The 19,514-nt window shown below is 39.3% G+C and overlaps 1 protein-coding gene across 8 annotated transcripts in view; it reads right to left on the reverse strand.

The window, feature by feature from the left end:
- LOC139463861 (poly(rC)-binding protein 3-like) overlaps nt 1-19,514 on the reverse strand; it is a 348,995-nt gene that overhangs the window by 179,334 nt on the left and 150,147 nt on the right. The gene's annotated exons all lie outside the window — the stretch shown is intronic.

The following is a 19,514-nucleotide window of genomic DNA, read 5'->3' on the forward strand; positions in this document are numbered from 1 at the left end:
CTACAATAGGTTGACTGAGTTCCTGTCTGCAAAACAGCTGAAGACAGGCAGCTGTGATTAGAGGACACTAAATCCTAACTAGTACAAAATCGCAGCAGACTGATTATGGTAGCAAAATAGTACCATCATGAATAGGCAATCAGAATTAAATCACTGTTATGATCAGTCTAATATTTCTTTCACACTCATCCAGACATCAGAGTGAGTTAGTGAGTTGGGTTTAACATAGCTTTTAACAGTATTCCACTTACATCACGTCGTGTCAGATCAATGTGGGAAGTCTCAGACGTTTACCACTTCGGTGAAACCCACGAGCACGGTTATGGTGCTGACAAATATAGAAACATAATCGGGGCAAACCGGGATTCAAACCTACAATCATAGGTTTCTGGCGTGACCAAGGGATGCAACTCTGCAAAGCGAATCGCTGCACCGTAGACGACTGGGCCACCTGTGGCCCCTCCAGACATTAGAATCATGCACAACATCTTGTCATCAATATGGCATGTCGTTGCCGGAAGCCATTTCAATATGAACAATGAAAGTCTAATGACAGCATGAGCAACCATCCACAGGGTACGACAACATCCAATCAGCAGTCTGTTAGCAATCAAGTCTGGGCCAGCCAGACCAATGGTTGACAGCATGAGCAACCATCCACAGGGTACGACAACATCCAATCAACAGTCTGTTAGCAATCAAGTCTGGACCAGCCAGAGCAACGGTCGACAGCATGAGCAACATGATGATGTCCAATCAACCAGGTCAATCAGCATTACCATGCAATCCTCAAGTGAGATAGTTTTAACGCTGCTTTATCATGGCATGTCAACATAGCATGGGAGGAAAGCCTGTGATACAGTGATACAGATGTTTACCACTTCAGTGAAACCCACAAACAAGGGTATGGTGCTGACAAACCTAGAAACATTATTGGGGAGAACCTCAGGTGACTGGCCACCCCTGGCTCCTAATCCTCAAGTTACTGGCTCCTACCACAAGCATGGACTACTGGGAACATCTCCTGGTATCCCCTCCCAAATACTTCACTTACACCTTGTAATGATGAAACAGTTACCACACAGATGTGAAAAATCAAAACATGTCTCCAACCAAAACACCTAAGATGTAACTAATGCTCACACAAAACAGTAACCCCGAAAGCATATTTGCAACTTGCGAGCGAGTTTGGTTTTACGCTGCTCTTAACATTATTTCAACACAACTGCAGCAGGTGACACCAGCAGAGCTTCAGACAAAGTACCTATGTGGGGATTCCAATTGGGGCCTCCAGAATACTGAGCAGCTGCTTTAACCACTAGGCTACCCTATCGCTCCTTTATAATTTGAGAATCCCTAAAAATATACAGATTCACAGCAACAGCAGAGTGTTCATGATCTTACAAGTTTAGACTTAGTAAACACCTAATTAACACCCAATGCAGCTTGAAAAACCCATAACAGTGCTACAGCCACATGTAACTCCTAGCACTAAATCAAGATGTTAGTCCCTCAGGATATCAGGATATCAGGATATCAGGATAAGGACAAGAGTGAGTGAGTGAGTGAGTGAGTGAGTGAGTTAGTGAGTGAGTAAGGTGAGTGAGTGAGAGGTTTTACGACACTTTTAGCATTATTCCAGCAATATCAGGGCGGGGGACACCAAAAATTGGCTTTAAACATTCGGGATTCGAACCAAGGTCTTCAGTGTGAAGAGCGAACACTTTGACCACTAGGCTACCTGACCGCCCAGATAAGGACAAGAATGGCTAACTAGGACCTGTACTCTATCCAGGGACAGTGGACTGTTCAGTCTGCTACAAGGATCAGTGACATTCGACACATACTCTCATGACAATACCATGATTAACAAGGCATGATTCTACACACCTCGGCCACGAGTCCGGGACTAAAGAATCAGATGTGGTTGATCACTGGTAATGACATCTGACAGACCAGATGATCTACATGCCTTTATACTTCACTTCAAAGACTCCATATGTTATAACAACAGGGAATACGTCAAATTTACTATCATGTGTGACACATGATGAATATACCTTATAATGAAACTGTCCAAGTCAGATCCTATACTTCTGTTTTTATCTACCATATTGATCCATTTGGAATAAAACATGACTCATAAATGTCAGCTGGCATAAAATTATTTTTAAGACTATATTTTAAGGATAGTAAAACTTCTAAATTGTCGTTCAGCAAATAACTCTTTTATGATAATGTTTGCAGTAAAACATTAATATCATCATTTTGACAAAGCAGGATGTATCATTGCACAGAGATGAAAGACGAATGCAGTTAATTTATGCATATATGACTGTCCGATGCATGGCCTTTAGATGGGCTATTGACTATTAACACCACCAGTTAAAAAGCTCATGTTAAGGATTTACAGAAACATATTTAGGACAATCTGATCAGAAAAGTCCAACACAAACAGTACTGTATGTGTATAGTGAAACTTATAAAGGGGGGAACAAAACCTGTGAAGATCCGGGTCAGAATAGGTCTTCAGCAACCCATACTTGCTGTAAGAGGCGACAGTGTTTGTCGTAAGAGGCGACTCACAGGATCAAGTGCTAAGGGTCACTGACTTGGTTGATGCATGTCATCGTATCCCAATTGCGTGGATCGATGGTCATGATGTCAATCACTGGATTATTTACAGACCGCCACCTAGCTGGAATATTGCTGAGTGCGGCGTTAAACAACAAACAAACAAACAAACAAACAAACAAACAAAAGGAAGATACATCTCATTAGTCACCATTGTTCTTTTGGGCAATAATGTTTGGGCAGCAGGACCCTATTTCCCCCATAAGTGCTAATAGATTGTTGACAAAGAAGCAGTCTTCCGTTGAAAAAATGGAGGCTTTATTGTGATGACAGCTAAAAAAGAAGGATGTATGACAGTGATGTAATAGACATGGGAAATTCGCAGGAATTATGTTTTATACACAAATAAGACAAAATCTAAAGTCTCACATAGTTTCAACACTGCATGTGTCGGCGCACTCAAGCTTATCGATGTAGATAAATTAGTAAATAAAAACTGCAAAAACCCTTTCCATAACCATAGGAAATCTCTGCAAAAAAATAAGTTTTTTCACATTTGTGAAGCTTGCACATGAAGAACAAGACGATGGCAGCAGCATAAGCCTCATCATTCATCACTGTAATGTCAAGTCAAGTCATGTCAAACGTTTCAAAAAATTCTTCAAGATCAGCTGAGGTACAGAACAACACTGATCCAATAACCAGTGCTAAAGGTTAAGAGGAGAGGTGTTTACCTAGTTTGTATCAATATTTAGAACTGCAGTATCAGATTACCCTTAAGTGCCAAAGAGCTAGTCCTTACCATGCTCTGGGAAAAACCCAAGAAACTGAATAAAAATATGCACCCATTCTTCGATAATTGCATAAACTAACTGAATGTTGCTGTAAGTCTGATTTTCAATGTTTTAAAGAAAATATGCCATTTCATTGATTTTTTTATTTCATAAGCTTGTGATTTTCAACTCATAAAACAAAAAAACTGTTTTCCAAGAATGCAGTATTTCGTTCGTTTGTTTGTCCGTGAGTGAGTTTTACACCACTTGTAGCAATATCCCAGCAATATTGAGGCCAGGGAACACCAGGCTGGTCTTTGGTATGACAAGTGAACGCTTCAACCACAAGGCTACCTCACCACCCCTTATCAGGAACAAAAGTTAAAAATCATGAAACTGGACCTAGTTTTTAATTGTCACAGGAAAAGTTGCCTGTTGGAGAAATCAGTACTGTCAATGCCCTATAGTGTTTTGCCTTCATTCTGAGAATGCAAAGTTTTATTGTGTAATTCCTGCAAATTTGACCCCAATAATTTCCTGAAATACCTGCATAAGGTTCTAAGTCATATCGGATGAGAAAATTCATTAACAATATCTACCTCAAACACTCAGACTGAGTATTTACAATATTTGTCTTTAAAAATACTGACCACTACTCTGCTAATTGTTTAAAACAAAAAAACTCTACAAATTTTCAGATGGAAATGAGATTGAAATAATTTTCATAAAACAGATATTTGGAATTACAAAATTCAACTGTATTAGTGTAAAGAAAATCTTGACTCCCATATTTAGAAAATGACCCCCCCAAAATATGTGGTCATTCATCATGACCCCCTATTTTATTTTATGTAAAACCCTGAGTGTGTCACTGTCATTGATCTACCGGCAGCACCTATGGTGTGAACCATAACCTGATTCTCATGCAGTAATGACAAGAATTTACCACTTCTGTCTTTAGCTATTTCAACAAAGTCGTAATTACATGTGTCAGTTCACACTGCAAACTCAGCGCACAGTGATGGCGGACTTGACAAAAAGTGTACGAGAGAGCATTCACAAAAGGAAATCTTCTTCCTTGTCCATCTACCTAATCATACAGACTGACAGAGGGTGTGATATCCCACTTACCACGCATACCATACTTTGACTTTCCATTGTTATTTGCTGAATTAGTCTCCACACGTTACACAAAATTTCAAATAATGTCTTCTAACACTTTTTTGTCTGGATTTTCTTATTTCAAATTTTGATGTATTTGTTTTATCAAGGAAACCAAAAATATGGCTCAACAATTTGAAAATATTATGATGAGCTGTATCTGTTCTAACGCAGATTCCAATCTTGTATGGAATGTGAATAATAAAGTAGTTAAGTGGGTTCATCTCAGCTTAGAACAACATGGAGATATATCTAGGTTATCAGCTTTTACGTTCTAACGCAGATTAATATCTGGTACAGAATGTGAATAAGAAGTTTGGTTCAACGTGGCTTTGAACAACATTCATATTGATCGAAGTTATATCATGGCTTGTCAGCTTTCTGTAGGAGGGGAGCTGGTGTACAAAACTCGGGTCCAGGATGGTTACCAAATAGGGTGCCGGTTATGAGCAGAGATATGGCACTGACAAACCAGGGATCTTTTTTAATGTGGGTGTATGGCTTGGAGCTATCAGCTGAGAGATGCTTATCTGAACAGCAAGATGTCACCTGGGCCCCCTAGAGAATAAGGGGCGGTCGGGTAGCCTTGTGGTTAAAGTGTTCACTCATCATGCCGAAGACCCGGGTTTGACTTCCCACATTGGTACAATGTGTGAAGACCATTTATGGTGTCCCCCACAGTGATATTGCTGGAAAATTGCTAAAAGTGGCGTAAAACCATACTCACTCACTCTATAGATTAAGAAGGAAGAAACAAATTATAGTTGTTACTATGGATTTCAACTTTCATTGATTAAATTAATCAAAACCATCTACTTGGAAGATACATGAAGTTGTCTCCATCGTCATAATACGGTAATTTTACAGCCAGAAAGGAGGTAGTTCAAATATGCGCAAACAAGTACCTTCTACATTTTCCAAATTCAAGTCACTTAATATTGGCTTCTGCGTCACAAAATCAATGCAAAAATCTGCTCAAATTTTGTCAAAACATGAATGTTTCGACTTTTCAGAAACTTTCAAGTGAAACAAAAAAGAAGATTAAGATTTGTCCATGCCATTAGCATATTAACCCACCATTACAAAAAGCCAACAAAATGAAGGACATTTCCACTTTGCAACTTGCATAAAGACGCGGTGACATAATGATGGGTCGATACCCTTCATACAATGTGTACTGAGCACACAGATTATTTTCTCCAATCCATATCAGACCTTAATGTACTGCCTCTGTTTCGCCCAGGCATTACTCTTTCATCTCCAAGTTCAAACCCAAACCGGTACAGCTTTTAATTTGACTGTCCTTGGTCAGCCATTGGCCTTATTGGACCCCGTAAACTCTTTCTCTGTCAGATGAAAAATCCAATTAATCAATATCAGACTTTGCTCGCAGTTACAAAATTTCTTTTTGAAACAGTTTAATTGTCAGGTTACACAATTAAAGGTCTGCCCGAGGAAAATGAAATGGTTTTGTATTTTGCACATTGAAAAGGACTTTTGTGTTGTTGTTTTTTCCCCCGACCATTCCAGCTACATGTAGCAGCGAAATTGAGTGAGTGAGTGAGTGAGAATGACAGTGTGAGTGAGTGAGTGAGTGAGTGAGTGAGTGAGTGAGTAAGCATCAAGATGTTAGGTCGTAAAATTAGTTAAGTTTAACGCCGCACTCAGCAATATTCTACCTTTTGGACAATTGTAAATAATCAAGTCTGGACCTGACAATCCAGAGATTGACATTAGAACATCTATTTACACAATTCGGATACCAGTCAGAGACCCTGACCACCGATCATGTTAGTAGCTTCCTACAACAAGCATAGTTGCCCCTTGTGGGCATGCATGGGCTGCTGAAGACCAATTCAAATTCTAACCTCGATCTAAACAGGGACCAATGGTGGTAAACAAAGTGCAGGAAGTTCTCAAGCTACACAGAACTCCAATGGCAGTGGAGTAAGTGCAGGAAGTTCTCAAACTACACAGAACCCCAATGACAGTGGAGTAAGTGCAGGAAGTTCTCAAGGTACAAAGAACTCCAATGGGAGGGGAGTAATTGCAGGAAGTTCTCAAGCTACACAGAACTCCAATGGCAGTGGAGTAAGTGCAGGAAGTTCTCAAACTACACAGAACCTTGATGACAGTGGAGTAAGTGCAGGAAGTTCTCAAGCTACACAGAACCCCAACGTACTGAATCACATGTAAGTCAGTTCTTCAACTAATCAGATGGCATGGTTCTCTCCCTATCTCCTTGTACATCAACAATAAAATCATACCTGTACAGATACAAAAAATAAATACAGAGGAAACCTCAGATGAACCACAAAGCTGGATGATAACTGAGAAAACAATAGATGAAATCAACTGGTCTCACACACATTACCAAAAACATTAAAGACAAGGAGGCCATCGAACGGCTTCCTTCAATGACTGATACACATCTAGATAGCCTGCAGCTTGTATTCTTTGATTTACAAGCAGTGAAGAGGCTCACAAGGTAATCCAGCTTGAATGTTGAATGTCTGACCCATGTTGATAAGCATCATGGACATGTTGGTACAACATACAGTTTAACATTCAAACATCATAAACACATCCATGCACTGACATTTAAACTACAAGTGTGTTTGTGACCTTTTGTCCACAGCCACTCGTGGTTGGGTGCTTGCTTGTAGTGCTATATGTCATCACAACCATTAGGTGGCAGAGGCCATAACTCATTCCATCCACACTGCTGCTACCCCTTTGACAACTTGGTGGCGTTATGGACACATATATCACTTGATCAAGTGGGCAAACAGTCATAAGCTTGGACATATACAGGTTATGAGACTTCTCTTGAGAAATAACATATTTATCTCATTGAGAATTGACTTTATATGAGTGTATATGTCAATATTTCAGGTCACAACACGTGAATATCAAGTTATATTTTCAGACAAATATATTTCATCTATTATATATAAACATATAATAAATATCTCTATCTCAATACATGACTCTGATATGTACACAAGGTTGACAAGAAAGGGCAATGGATTTTGTAAAATGAATGTTTATTATTATTGTTTATTGGAATGTAAACAGCAATGAACTTCAATGTGCTAGCGGCTTATTACTTTCAGACTTGAACGTCATTTGGTAATATTTTATTTCCATGAAGGAAAATGTTAATGTTTCCTGTGACATAAATCTGCAAGTGGGAAACCAGAATCAACGAAACTTGTTTATGTTTGATGTGGGGGCATGGAAATGACTAATGTAAATATGCATGTACACCCAAATTGTTTCCACAAATGTAACACACACCAAGTTCACACATACTCCTAAATACTGTACTAACATTCCTGGGGGCACAGGAGCCCCAGTCATAGTAAGTGTTACAATTCGCAGTGCAGAGTTACATCTCTAAACCGTGCCTGAAACCTATGATCATGGGTTCAAATCCCAAAATTCACCAAGGTTTCCAGGTCCGTCAGACCAACCGAACATCTCAGTTTCACCAAAGAGGAAAACAGCTAAACCGACATCACTTAGGGCATTCTTCTCACTCAAACAGACATGCCATGATAAACTGGTAAACTGTTGAAAGCTGTCTTAAACCAAACTCTCCCAATCATTTAGATTCCTTTCATATATAATTACTTCTTTACAGGATAATTTTATATTCTCTACATTTATTTTGAGGCAATATTATTCGCAAAACAGTATCTTCAAGTGAGTGAGTGAGTTTGGTTTAACACCGATTTGAATAGTATACCAGTTATAAATCATTCCGAGAGGATCCAAGTATAAATAATGTGAGAGGAAAGCCTGAAGTGATGCAGGTCTCAGACGTTCACCACTTTGATGAAACCTATTTGCATGGGTATGCTGCTGACAAACCTAGAACCTTAATCAAGGTAAACCAGGATTTGAACCCACAATCACAGGTTCAAGAGTCACATTTCTGCATAGCGAATTGCAGCGCCTTAGACAAATGGGCCACCCATGGCTCCCATAGCTTTTTACTTGAAAGTGAGTGAGTGAGTTTATGCTTTATGTCACATCAGCAATATTTCAGCCATATCGTGACGAGCATTTCAAGCTTAAGATCTGATACAATTACTGTTGTGTGAATAAGGAGACAGCAACCTTGGAGGACTGAAGCGATGTAGATTGATGTTTATCAATGACTTGTTCATAGTGCAGACTGTTGTTGTTCCTGAGGTGCTATAAGAGTTATGTAACCAAAGGTACATTTCACTCGGTTCGATCTAAGAGTCAGAGGTTGTCTGGAGCAGACAAAGTTGGAGTAGTGATTGAGGTCAAGATAGGATGCACCAGTCATGTCACAATGAGAACCCTGTGGAGACTCTAGTTTAGAGTAGGTCCCCACCAGCCCGCGCTAGTTGTAGAAGGTGATCCAATGGATCAGGATGTCAGGCACGGTGATCATATCATATGATGTCATTCTTTAAATAACAGATTTTTAAAACTAATTTCACTGAATGGCGTAGCTTTAGAAACAGTGTATGAATGTTGAGTTGAGCGCCCAAATTATAACTTAGCGCGAAGTGACTTGAAGCACCAGTGGTCCACAGAAACATGGCGACATGTTGGGAAATGTGTATCTTAGCATGTTGGGAATATTATTTGATAACTCTTGTTTGTTTGTTTGTTGTTTAACGCTGCACACAGCAATGTTCTAGCCATATGGCGATGGTTCGTAAATAATCAAGTCTGGATGAGACAATCAAGTGCATGACATCATGAACATCGACCCACTAATTGGGATACGATGACATGCATCAACCATGTCAGCGAGCCTGACCACCCGATCCTGTTAGTTGCCTCTTACGATAAGCATGGGTTGCTGAAGACCTATTCTTAACCAGATCTTCACGGGTAAATAATTCATTGAGAAAGAAGGCACTGAATCACTATGGAACTTCAAAGTACATGCAGTTTCTGCTCTGCGACCTCATTTGCATATTAATAGTCTCTTAATACCAAGTTTATCAGAATGATTTATCGAATCAGTACCACCAGCCGTAATGTGATAAAGCTATTGTCCCTTGGCATTTGGATGTTTGTATCACTGCTCCCTGCACAATACAAGTCTGAACTCATGACTGTTTCCACATTTAAAAACTGTTACTTTATATTTATAGAAGCCATAATGGTTTGAAATTGAAAGCTGTAAACCAATAATGCTGTGACTCAGAAAGAAAGCAAATGTTCATTACTGATTCATTTGATCTGATAATTACAATTACAATGACAACCTAACTTAATTGAGATCAAAGAGAAGTCATTTTACTGTGGACATTTGAAATCCTTACCCCTAAATTCCCCTGAATAAGTACGATGTTCTTTCAGTAGAAACTCTGACCAGCCTCAGAGTCATGACAACAAAAGTTGAACAAGGCAGAAAGTTCTATGGATATACAGCTTCTTTATTACAATATCAAAATGTGTTGATACTAACACCGTTATCAAGCAAGTGATGTATGGAATGGTGTAGAGAGGTTTATACATATGGACATATGGACATATACACACACTTCAACATCACTGATATCAAAGATGACTGCCAGGAATATTTGCCTTCATCAGATCACATAATTGGCACACCAACTTAAAAGCTAGCATATGAAGCTGAAACGATACTGAAAAACAAAATACACTTTCTATGTGAAAAATCCATTCATCAATTTGTTTCCATCAGCTAACAGTAGATCAATGACAGTAACCTGTTAATATTCCATACCATTCCCTGCATCCCACGAGGGTTAAAATGTAAGTCAACGCCTCTTCTCCTGATCCACTGATAAACCAATACTCAATCTCTGATGCCAACAAGACTGCAAATACATCAAAACCCCTTAACAATGAAAAAAGGTCATTACTTTATAAAAGTTCTGTAGCAAAGAATTTAATCAGCTTAGACTAAAACATAGCTATATATTTCAACATATCATTCATCCCTATATTACAAAGGAGATATGCTTAATGTGAAAATGGGCGCTAATGTTTTGTTAGTGTAAAAAACATGTTAACACCTAATCAAGACTGATGAGGACAAGGCTTTTGGACACTGAGTCTGAAGAGAAGTGCAATGTTGATGTTTAAATCAGGGATCAGCTCTTGAATCATGGTCTTTCACTCCCTTGAGACACTTGTCAATCTAGACTAGAATTACACTCTTACATGATGGATAAGTTCTCCCGTTACTGCTGAGTTATCTCCTCTTAGTTATGACTGATCATGCTAGATGGCGCTCTGGAGAATAATCAGTGCAGTGGTAATTTATCATCATAAATCATGTGTCAGACACAAAGATTAGTTACACTAACACCCTGACAGATATGGGATATATATTTATTTCAAATCCAGCATGTCACATAATAACAAGGTGTATGATCTTGATACACCTGTGTGTGGGAAAGGTACAACACAACCCTCAAAAAGGGTAGTTCAGCGAGCAGTAATTCACTTGTGATCAAAGATGTCCTATTCATTTCATGATGGTTAAAGATTTAGTCAGAGATAAGTGTACAACTTTTAAAAACTCAATCACTGTCACTGCAACTCTAAATAACCCGGGAACATTTTATCAGTGGCAGCAATGTGGCAGGCAGTGCACTAGTGGATACCATCAACCATCACAAGACAGATCCAAGAGCTACGGGGGATCCTATAAACCATGGTTCATTTGTCAAGGTCTCCCGTGGAACAAGTTTCAAATGAATATTCAGGAATATGATGTGGGAGTAGGGAGTATGGTTTTACCCAGCTTTTAGTAATATTCCAGCAATATCACGGTGGGGGACACCAGAAATGGGTTTCACGCATTGTACCCATGTCGGGAATCGAACCCAGGTCTTCAGCGTGACGAGCAAACGCTTTAGCTACCTGACCGCCCCTTGGAACATTGGAATATATTGAAAGCTGATGTGGACGTATTCATTCATGCATGCATGCATCTTCAAGAAATGGTTGAATAAAATTAGCAATACCTGTTGTTGGTTTGTTTGTTGTTTAATGCCACAATCAGCAATATTCCAGCTATATGACGGCAGTCTGTAAATAATCAAGTCTGGACCAGACAATCCAGAGATTGACATCATGAGCATCGATCCACGCAATAGGGATACAATGACTCGCATAAACCAAGTTAGTGAGTCTGACCACCAGATCACATTAGTCGCCTCTTTAGACAAGCATAGTAACTTTTTACGGCAAGCATGGGTTGCTGAAGACCTGTTCCACCCCAGATCTTCACGGGTCAGCAATACCTGTGAAAGACACACAGTATACTATGTAACTGCATTATCTCAGCAGAAATTTGTCTGTATTACCACTTGGGTTGCAGTCAGATCAGCCTTTGAAATCCAGGGTAGTCCGCTAGCCTGCTACTAAATTGTGTTGTGGACAGTCAGAATCCAATGTATAGTCCTCATTCACAAGTAGCTATGAGGGCTATAATTCTGAACCAGTTCTCGAGGCTTTAATTTTGCAACAAATTGGAACTGAATAAAACTGACAGAAAAAGTAAACAGAGTATGTGTCTTGTTCAAGTTCAAGTAGAACGAGATTCAAAGGTGACTAATGGGATCGGGTGTTCAGGCTCGCTGACACGGTTAATGCTCATGATGTCAATCACTGGATTGTCTGGTCCAGACTCGATTATTTACAGACCGCCGTCATAAAGCTGGAATATCGCTGAGTATGGCATTTAACAACAAACAAAACAAAAGATTCAAACTCTGAAGACCTGTGAAATGTTGTGTACACTTGTCCTCTGGACAAGCCTTAAGAAAAACTAATTTCTAGGGCTGCCATGATGTCATAAATTGGATATGATTATGCATTTATCTAAGTATCATAAGCATTTGTAACGGAGTAAAATACAAAGTGATAAAAAAACAACAACCAACCTTCAAGAAGGAACTCTGCTGAATATCTGTCAACTAAAACGGTTTGCTTTCAAAAGATGGACGGAAGCCATTACCAATGACAAGCACATGTTGTATTGTAGGAATACTTAGTCATTAACATGCATTCAGTGTTTATGCTCAAAAGGTATAAGTATTACTTGTGTTATAAATTATATTCACCTTGCTACATGAGCTAAAGTGGCGTTGTGTTCAAGATAATTTCTTTTATATAACGACATGCATGTGTTCACCAGTGTGACTGTTTGTACTTGTCTGGACATTTGTTTACATGTTCACTTTTTAGATCAGACCTTGTTTTATCCCCCTAATGCCGAGGACCAGGCAAGGTAAAAACAAGTACCGTTTATCAACGTTATTTTGGTGTGAGGCAGCTGGGGGATCGAACTACCAACCTTCCACTTAACGGGCAGATGCTCTATCCACTACACCACAGAGGCAGTTTGTTGCAAAGTAGTTTTCCCAATACTGAAAACATACATTTCATGAGTGATATCCGCATCTGCTTGTCTAAACTTCTGAAATATTTCATGGTTCCCAGAAATTCGACTTACCGTATTCGACATAATAAGCGCCCCGCTCTAATAAGCGCCCATGGCGATATTTGCGTATATACTGGCTAGTGAACAATCCCAATTAGCACCCCTTTGGATTGATCAATGTACACAAGACTTATTTATTCGCGTATAATACACACTCGTGTGTCATATGCATCCTTAATTATAGGCAATTAAATTCTGGAAAAATATATATGTCGCATATAAACATTTCAGGCTGTCAGCATAAACCACGAAATTTATTTTTCAGCACTGTTTTTTCCACCGAAATAATATTCTAATAAGAGCCTCATGTTTCTAATTATGAGAGCGCCCTGGGCGCTTATTACGTCGAATACGGTAATAAAAAAAACACCAGTACCTTAATTATGGCATCATGATTATGCAGTTTTGAAATAATTTATCAAGCAAAAAGACATGAGTGCAAATATTTGTGTAATATTACATTTCATTCATCAACACACTTTAAATAAACAACATAAAGAAACATCACGATTTAATTAACAAATTATGAGATTCTCAGCCCTGCCATCTGAGTGTGCTCCTGTACTTATTGATGTGTTTTTGCAGCCTGCAACATGGTATATTCTAGAATGATATTATCACTTCCCTCCCAGGGTGTCCAACAACAGTTTTCTGTTCAGGAAGATAATTAAGCCAGCTGCATGATGATACCCATACAACTTAGATCAAAGTCAAGAGATTGCTACCTGAGTGCCTTCAGGAAGACTGACTTACTGGCAATCACTGGTTGTTTCCCTCATATTGGAAGCCAAAAACTGTAATAAATCAAGGTACAACGACCAATTAAAGTATTCGGTATGACTCCACCATTGTTATTCTGGTTCATCTGCTGGTGGGATCAGCAATGTCACGTTTCAGAGTTACCATGGTATCTTCCATTGCAGAAGAACCTGCTCACTGTTGATATGCTTCATGATCTTCAGACAACAGGACTTCAGTGATTAAATAGATTACTTTTATATGTTTAACAGCTCAGAAGATTTATATACATACAAAATGAGACACCTAAATCTAGTAGGGACATAGTGTTTCAAGATGAATTCCCGCTTGTGCAACCATATTGTAACAGATAGCTATAGGCATAATTTGATCATTTGAATGAGTGAATGATATGGGTTTACTGCCACATAAAGATTCCTCTGGACTGCAGGGACACAAGGTATGAGGTTCACACATTGAACCCATGTAAGTCATTGTTTTTAACCACTGGGCCAGGTTTTGAAATTAACGTAAGTCTGTTTGTTCAAAATTAGTATAATTCAGATAGGACTTAAGACTTGTGAACTAACAATTTTACTGTTTCTGTTGCAGAAGAGTTTTGCTGAATGGTAAAAAATGTATATAATTTTCTAACCTTATTGAGGCAACAGCCTCAGAAGTCATACAATTTGAATGAGTGAGTTAGTTGGGTTTGAACAGAATTCATATTCATATTCATGAACAGCTGTACATATGGGAGGAAAATCTTAAGTGATGCAGGCCTCAGACGTTGATCACTTTGGTGAAACCAACAAGCACGGGTATGGTGCTGACAAACCTAGAAACATAATAATGGTGAACTGGGACTCAATACCACAATGATAGGTTTCTGGCACACCCAAGGGACGCAACTCTGCACGGCCAATTGCAGGACATAAGACTTGGCCACCAGCGCCCCATTCTTGCAGCTGTAACTGAAACAATATTGGATTCCGATACAACATCCCAGGCCCCCCAGGCCCAGAATATCCAATGGTAGGTCCCTCAGTCCAACAGCAACATAATGGTGCAAAACATCACACATATAAAACATAAGACACTGATAATCTGGCTATCGAGATCTTGTACAGACCCAGCAAGGAGACAACTCTTTTTAAGCTTCATGTCAGTTGTATTTTTCTGGAACATAGCACATCATTCATCATCCTCCCTCATCATGCTCACTCAGCTGCTGCTGTCAAGGAGAAATTCTTATCTCGTAATTAGCCAAACCGGGCACCCGCATTTCCTGCTCAGTGTCTTACATTCACACACCCAGTTTCTGGTGTTAAGTAAGTTTTTTATCTTTTACTCTGTCAGTGTGTGCACCTTGTTAAGTTTGTAGGTTGTATCTTGCATACCCACTTGTTTGACCCATCATACAAGGTTATAGTGAACAGATTGCTCTTGGCCACTTTTCAAAGTCAAGTTTCTTTAATTCTTTGTTGTTTAACGCCTCACTCAGAAATATTCCAATTACGTGACTGATGTTTGTGATTAATTGAGTCTCGACAGACAATCCAGTGATTGACATAATGAGCAATTGGGATACGATGAAATACATCAACTAAGTCAGCAAACCTGACCACCCGATCCCAATAGTTGCCTCTTACAACAAGCATGTGTTGCTGAATATCAATTCTTACCCTAATCATTATGGGTTTCAAAGTCATGATTTGAAAATCATGAACAAATCAGGGTACACCAAATTGAATATTTGTTTTTCGGATCATTCATTCTTGATGCTGGTTTTCAAACTTGATCTATGCATGTATCCCTTAAGTGTCATCCTTGAATCAATAGAGATTTCCCACAAAGTGTTCCAATTGAATGTCCTGAGCACCATGTCTATTCCATCAAACCAGGCCTTTAACTTTGGAAAATAATTTTGTTTGAAGATGGTTTTCCAATTCAATCAACACATCTATCCCTTAATGTTTGCAAAATGATCCATAGTGAGTAAAAAAACCAAACTTGTCCCCCAACTAAAAGCAGATGGACGGCACCCAAACCTGTATTACACACACTTGCTCCCAACCCCACCGTGGGAATTTTACCAATTTGCAGTGGCCCAAAGAAATATCTCTGAAAAGATGTTATGCATACGCAGCTGAGTGAACAAGTGATCATGCTTGGTTAGACGCAGCTTTCAGTAATATTTAAGCCATTTCATGACAAAATGGGCATCAAACCCAGTTTGTCAACATGAGTAGGTGCTTTCACCACAAGGCCATCCCACCACCCAATAGATAAATGTTCACAAAATTCTGACACTATCATTTCAGAAAAACAGATTGACACACATAAACTCTTAACTCAAGAATACTTGAACACGTTTGAACAATATTTACTTCTCCTCTGTCACACAATCTAAGATCTAGAATAGATTTCCTTCATCGATGCCTGTTCCAGCATTCCGGGCCTTGTTACGTATTTCTGTTTCAGGACAGACCTCAGTTGTTGGGATTCAACGTTCTTAACTTGAAAGGTTTCCTCTTGACACACTTTTAGAATAGAAATGACAAGAATTCTTTTTAAAAAAGTCTTTTGATGATTACTGAACATTATCTCAAGATTTCGTCAGGTTTTCATTGATATTTCCAAGTCAAACTTGTTTTGTGACAATGTTAAATCTGATGCAATATGATGAATTTGTTATGTTTGATTTGATTAAATGTTCTGGTCATCTGACCTTGACCATGTTATTCTTATCATTTCCACTGTACTGTGTCGTTTTTGAACACTTCCACAAATTGATTTACCATGACCACAAATATAAGAACTGGGCCAATTCCTGCACTATCTCCACTCACCCTCCCACCTACTACGCCAGAAACGTACGATTGTGGATTTGAATCCCAGTTCACCCCGATTATGTTTCTAGGTTTGTCAGCACCATACCCATGCTAGTGGGTTTCACTGAAGTGGTAAACGTCAGAGACCTGCATCACTTCAGGCTTTCCTCCCACATTAAGCTGACACGCTGTGATATAACTGGAATAGTGTTAAAAGGGCTAAAAAAAAAAAAACTCACTCACTCACTCACTCACACACTCCAAAACACACACACACCCTCCCCAAACACCCCTCCCAAGGTTCTGAGTATATACTGTAGATTAAATATTAAATCTACATGCAAATTTTTAGCAGCAGCCCTGAAGTCTTGAAGATTACAATCCACATGATTCCTGGACATTTTTCACTAAACAATCCATTTCTACAGTTATTCAATACCCTCATTTCAAACATGTTCAATCTCTCCATCTGTATCTACAAGCAGTATCTGACAAGTGAGCACAGTGGCAGAGAAGGACAATCCTCATCTTCTGTAAGGGAGCATCGCAAAAGTTCACAGTCTCCCGCAAGAGATGAGGTGTGGAGTTATTAGTGATATCTCATTATACAGGGCATTAATCTAGGGGAGGTAGGTGGGTGGTAAATTTTAGATTAAATTTTTTTAATCTAGTGGTTGACTGAACTTTTGAGACAGTCCCCAAAGACACAGAGAAAGAAACCTTATGTATGCTGACATCACCCCTGTTTCAAGCCAATTTTGTACACTGATAATTACTGCAAAAAGTCTATAAATAAAACACATAACTTCAGATAAAAAAAAGCTTCCTGGTGGTGCCAAACGCAGCACTGTTTGAAGGCAGTTTTCTGGTGTATTTCGCTAAATGTATTCTGACAGCTCTCGGTAAACCTTTTAACCTTCCATTCATCTGTCTTGCAGCTGAAGAGGAGGACTCCATCTCACAAGTTCCTTGAAGAAGAAGCTCTTTCAATTCTTTTACTCCCATAATAAATGAAAAACCTTTGGCAATGCTAAGTTCATCTTTCACTTTCAGATGTTGAGATTGCAAATTCAACAAATCATTTTTCTAACAATGCTCTCTGACAAGCTCAAGGTTCACCATTTGCTGTTGGATGACAAACAAATAAGATCCTCTCATTGCAATTCGGATTTTTGCGGGGAATAATTTAAAAGAAATAAAATAACTCATTCTTCATGAAACTTTCTTGTTCAAGATTTAACAAAACTAAGGATTACTTTTTAAACTTTCATTTGTAAAAACATGACATTAGCTTGTGTTGACATAAGTTGACACAAAGTACATATTTGACAACAACTTTTCCTTAGCCCAACGAGATAGACACGAATAAAGATACTGAACCAGCCCACACTGAATAACACATTTCCCTTCATTAACATTGTAGAATCCTAAAAAGGTCTACTCACGGTCAGCTAAGTGGTAAATGCACTAGTTCATCATTTCAACCTTGGGCTAAATTATCCACCTGTCTCCAGGTGCCTGGAATACTCATCACACTCACTCATTCATAAAAGAGTGGAACACCGTTACATCTTTGAGGTGAGTTTAAATGGGCTTAGACGTCGCGTCCAAGATTATTGCACTTATGTGGCAACACACATGCGCATGTGTGGCTGCTTGTACTTGTCAGACTAATGCCAATTACATAGGGCTAGCCTACTGACATACCCTGCAACACTTAAACAAAAATACCCCACTTAGACACAGTATACCAACTCTGAGCTGACCAGTCCTTGTTTTAGCCCCTTAATGCCGAACGCCAGGCTGGGTAACAATAAATACCATCTTTTAACGTCTTTTGGTATGAGGTGGCCAGGGATCGAATCCTGGACCTTCCCCTCTCCAGGCAGACGCTCTACAAATAGACCATGGAGGTGGTCGCTCAGCTTCAACTTCACACCATCGCATGCTGTTACCTGGAACCTTGATGCCCAGTTCGATACCTCACATCAAAAGGAAATTTGTAGTTTCAGTAGTGGTTTGATCCCTGGCCATGTTATACCAAAAGACTTTACAAAATGGTATTTGTTGTTCCCCTGCCTGTCGCTCAGCCTTAAGTGATAAAACAAGGCCAAGCCAGCAAGTCAGTATTATCTTTAGGAGTGGAGTATGTTAAATGCGTCATGATATTTTAGAGGGCTAGCTCTAAAAAATCAACCAGTTGGTACTATCCTAAGAAGCCAGACACACACATGCATGCATGGCGCAACATGAATTAATAATCTTCAAGACCGCCTCTGTGGTCTCGTGGTAGAGCATCTGCCTGGTGAGTAGAAGGTAATGGGATTGATCCCCAGCCGCGTCTCATCAACAGACGTTAAAAGATGGTACTTTTTGTTACCCTGACTGGCGCTCAGCATTAAGGCTAAAACAAGGACTGATCGGCTTGGAGTCAGTATACTGTGTCTGAGTGGGGTATTCATGTTAAACTACAACATGGTACCTCAGTGGGCTAGCACCTTAAAATCAGCAATCGTCCAGACGAGTACAGCTGCCACACACACACACACACGTGCATGCACGTCGCCATGTAAGTGCAATAAACTTAAATGCGAACTTAAACATCATTTCACCTCACCACCTAATAATCTTCAACAGGATGTTAAACTCCATTTTACTTCACCTCACCCACCAATGAGACATGGAAACTCAGCTAACCACAATGTTATCAGGATGTAGAGGTATCAGACAGATGCTACAACAGTCACAATCAATTACAACACTAGTTTATTTGGAGCAAGTAGAAACTTAATACTTGTCGACAAGGTGAAGCTAACTGCTTGAAGGCAAGGTGAGCAGTGGGTGTTAAATATAGGGCAGTAGGGAATAACAGCTTGTAACACACTTAGAATAGGTGACTGCAATTGGTTAAATCTCGGGCGAGCAGGGAATAAAAAGTCTTATTCAACATAGCTCAATTGG

Source organism: Haliotis cracherodii, unplaced genomic scaffold (genome assembly GCF_022045235.1).
Source record: "Haliotis cracherodii isolate W230 unplaced genomic scaffold, xgHalCrac1.p SCAF_16, whole genome shotgun sequence".
Lineage (NCBI taxonomy): Eukaryota > Metazoa > Mollusca > Gastropoda > Lepetellida > Haliotidae > Haliotis > Haliotis cracherodii.